Genomic DNA, 4,169 nt, shown 5'->3' with positions numbered 1-4,169 from the left:
ACATTAACAAATCAAGAGGCAGGCATGGCTGAATTAGAGTTTTACACAAGGGGTGCCTTATACACCCAGAAAAGTGGGGAGGGGACTTGATCTCTGCAGTTCCAGAGGTTTGAGAAGAGGAAAATGCAGGAAAGCAGGAGGGCCAAGGGAGGGGACACTTGGGTGGACTTCTCTCCCCTGAATGCATGATTGATTTTGTGGAGTCCAAGAGGGTAGGTGGTGCTCAATCAAAGTAACTCCATAGTTTCTTCTCTTTTCTTTTGTAGCAAATGCCACTATCAAACCCCACTTGGGCCAGAGACCCTTGCAGTGTTAGTGAAAAGCCTGCCCCTCACATAGCACCCTATCTACGCTTGTGAGTTCACCAGCCAGTGGCTTCAACTTCAAGCTCTAACAATGGGCAGCCAAGTACCTCCATCTTTGTAGCCTGTTTAGGTAGAAGGAAAGCCAGAGTTGACAATTTCTGAGCTACTTTTGATTTCTGTGTGCTGTGAACTGGAACCAGAAAGTCCCAGACACCCATGGAGGGGCCACAGAAAACATCTGAGCAGAGAGTCAGTACTGATATAAAACAGAAGTTACGAGATAGTTGCTGTTAGTAGAAGACTTGATAACGGGTTGGCTTTGGGAAACTGAGAGAAAAGGACGAATCACAGTATATGGTAAGATTTTGATCTGAATAATAGGGGGAAGGCACAAAAATATGTACATCAGCAAGATGAGTTCATTTAAGGTAAAGATCTGGTGCTGAAAAATAAGGGTTGGAGCATGGAGGAGTTGAGAATAATTACTACATAAAGTACCACATAGTTATCATGTTAAGCAGCAGGGGGTCCTCAGGATCAGGGAAAAGATTATTTATAGGAACTGGGTCCTTGTAGCTGAAAGAAGACTGATGAGAGTCTTGGTGGTGAGTCACAGATTTTATTTTTTCCTTAAATTGGCTCCAAAAAGTGGTCTATAGATGAATTGGAATTTTCGTATGTGAGCAAATGCAACACATCTAATACACAAGAGTTTGGGACTGAGAAAATAGTAAATGCTCAAATAAAATTTAGAATGTTCTTATTTTTACCTTTAGAAATAAACTAGTTGTTTCAACCTTTTTTGGTTCTTCCTTTTTTTTTTGCTCTTCTATGAAGAGCAGTTGGGCTAGGAGGCAGGCAAACTGGAGCAGACATTGCAGTCACTTCTCACTCTTCCTGTTTAGTTTCCCTTCTCCTTCAAGTAATCTCCCAGCACTACTATTTCTTAACACTACTGGTGAAAGAGAAACTGTCTTCTGAAAGTCCTTTCTCTTCCTTGTGAGAAGTTCAAAAAGTCTAAAATTTATAACATCTAGACCATGGAAACTCAGTTCCTCCTTCGGCACTAACTTGTATATTTTAATTTGATGGACATCTGCTCAAGTGGGCCTTTATAAGAATATTTAAAAGGTATAAGAGAGAGAAATCCTAATAGAAAGTGGGCGGAAATGAATGAAAGTTACATATTTGTAGACCAATTGATAGATATTAGGGTGTGGGGGGGACATTCAGGACAAGTCCTTGTCATTGATCTTCCTGGCACTAGAGTTCCACTCCTTTCTCTCATAAAACATGACTAAAATTTTCACTGTCCACTCTAGGCCTTCAAGGTGTTGGGAAAGTGTGGATCATTCCTCCAACTGGTGGAAGAGGAGACAGGAAATGGAGACTTCTGAGAGTTGGAGAGTGTCCCAGAGGAAAACGATATTGGACAAACCTCAAGAGTAGCAGAAGACCTAGTGATCGAAAGCAGGGTTAAGTCAGTGAAGGGGATTGAGGAGGAGGACATGAGGCATGGCTGGAAGGACTAATGCAACTTGGAAAATGAATTGAAGGAGAAATTATAATGGACACAATATAGGCTTTTGAAAATGTGAATATTTTCTTTTAAATCACATGCTAAACTTGTGTGCAACGAACATAAGTAAGTAAAATTCTACTCATAAAAGCCTTTCCCTAGGTGACTGTAAGTCTAGTATAATGTTTTTTCAGTCAATGTGATAAAAGCAAAAGAATTCTGGAAGCAGTATATCTTTTAATTGTAAGAGGCCTTTTCTTCTTTTCTTCAATTGGCCATGCTGAGGAGAGAGACCTTGGAACAGAATATTAAACAAGCTGCAAAATGTTTCACTAGACACAATTAATGTCAGATAAATGTCTGCTCTTCAAATGCAGTGATATATTTCATGTTACCAGTGTTTTAGGTGAAATCTTACCCATGAGTCTTAAACAGAAGATGATGCTGGTACATTTAGATCACTGGCCAGCATCTCATTGGCAGTTATTACTTAGTTAAACTGACTTAATTTAATGTTTGTCTTTCTCTCCCTCCCTTCTTTCCTCTTTTTTCTCTTTCTTTCATCAACAACAAACCTACAGAATAACCAGGCAACTGAATATTATTCATACATAATTGCCACATCCTGTTAGATAATGAGCATACATATGAAAGGCTCATAAAATAGCATATTTTTGTTGAACAACACACTTCCTACACACTCCTCACTCCCTTCGATCTGGCTTCCACCCCCATCATTCCTGAAATAGCTCTTGCTAAGGCCACCAATCATTCTTAGGACCTGGAATTTAAAGGATACTGTTCAGCCTTCATTTTAACTTGATTCCTCAGCTGATTTCACAACAGCAAATCATTCTGTCCTTAAAACAATCCCTTTCCTTGTCTTCTGAAACAAAGCCATTCTCCTGAGGTCTTTTTCCCTCTTGCCCATTTCAGACTTCTTTTGCTAGCTCATTTTACTCTGCTGCTGCTAAGCCGCTTCAGTCGTGTCTGACTCTGTGCGACTCCATAGACAGCAGCCCACCAGGCTCTGCCGTCCCCAGGATTCTCCAGGCAAGAACACTGGAGTGGGTTGCCATTTCTTTCTCCAAAGCATGAAAGTGAAAAGTGAAAGTGAAGTCACTGAGTCGTGTCCAACTCTCAGCGACCCCATGGACTGCAGCTCTTTAAATATTGAAGTTCCTTAAGGCTTATTTCCGGAATTCTTTCTCTTCTCATCCAATATTCAGACTCATTGTTAGACTGATCATCTATGTGTCAGTGACCCTCAAATTCATATTTTCAGTTTGAATGAGTCTCTCCAGAGTCTCAGATCTGTGTATTTGGCCTGCTTGATACCAGGAGGTCTCACAAAGACTCCAAGATGACACGTCCCAAACCCAGCTCATGATGGTACCTGCAACCTCCTTCAGTAACCCCTATCATAATAAGTGATGTCATCATTCACAGAAGTTCAAAAGCCAGAAATCTAAGCATAATTCTTGACCAGATCTAATTTTCTGTTCTCCCATTGTTATCACTGTGGTCAAAGCTATCTTCACCACTTGCTCTGACTAATGCTGTTGCCTCCTAAAGAATATTCCAGACATTCAGTCTTTGGACATTTTCATTGCCACCCAAGTACATTAAAAAATGTAAATTTTATCACATCAATATCCTGCTCAAAGCCTTTGAATGACTTCCCATTGTTATTAGACTAAAATCTCATCTCCTGACACTCTCTCACCACCTTCTTACCCTTCCTGTGATGCAAATATTAACCTTGTTAATTACTTTGAATGTATTATGTTCTCTTCTCACCTTTGTACCCATCCTCCTACTTGAAATACTTCTCCGTCTGCACTTAACTGAAGATTTCTACTCTGCCATCAGATTTCATCTCTACCCTCATAGTCTCATGGAAACTTCATGTTGTCTACAGTGTTCTATGCTCTCAAAAGTCCCTGTTATTTACCTTTGCAGAATTTGCCAGAATTTACAACTCTCTATTTATGAACTCATTGACTTATTATGTGTCTTCCTCACCAAACTGCAAGCTCCATGGGGCCAGAACCTGCTGCTTTTCTGCTGATCATTCTGTACCTAATGCTAATCATAGTGCCTGGCATATAATTTATATGTTACTTGTTGAACCAATGGAGAGACTATTTCTGTGCTGGTTTCTGACTCATGCAAAAGAAAAACGAGTTAATTTTAGTTAACTTAAAATTAACTTTAGTTAATTAGTTTAGAGACCACAAGTGGTCTTTATTTTAGAGACCACAAGTGTCTTTAGATATATAAATTTTTAAATTTATGAGCTTGTTAGGGAAGACACCAAAATAATTGAACCCTGTGAAAAAAGA

General features: G+C 39.6%; 1 non-coding gene across 1 annotated transcript; it reads right to left on the bottom strand.

The window, feature by feature from the left end:
* Nucleotides 1-258: 258 nt before the first annotated feature.
* LOC138079403 (small nucleolar RNA SNORA62/SNORA6 family) lies at nucleotides 259-405 on the bottom strand. Its single transcript, XR_011144876.1, has one exon. It is a non-coding gene; the product is annotated as a small nucleolar RNA SNORA62/SNORA6 family (small nucleolar RNA).
* Between the last annotated feature and the right edge of the window lie 3,764 nt (nucleotides 406-4,169).

This window comes from Capricornis sumatraensis, chromosome 4, assembly GCF_032405125.1.
Source record: "Capricornis sumatraensis isolate serow.1 chromosome 4, serow.2, whole genome shotgun sequence".
Classification (NCBI taxonomy): Eukaryota; Metazoa; Chordata; class Mammalia; order Artiodactyla; family Bovidae; genus Capricornis; species Capricornis sumatraensis.
Note: the sequence above shows the minus strand (reverse complement) of the source record. Positions and strands in the feature narration are given on the sequence as shown.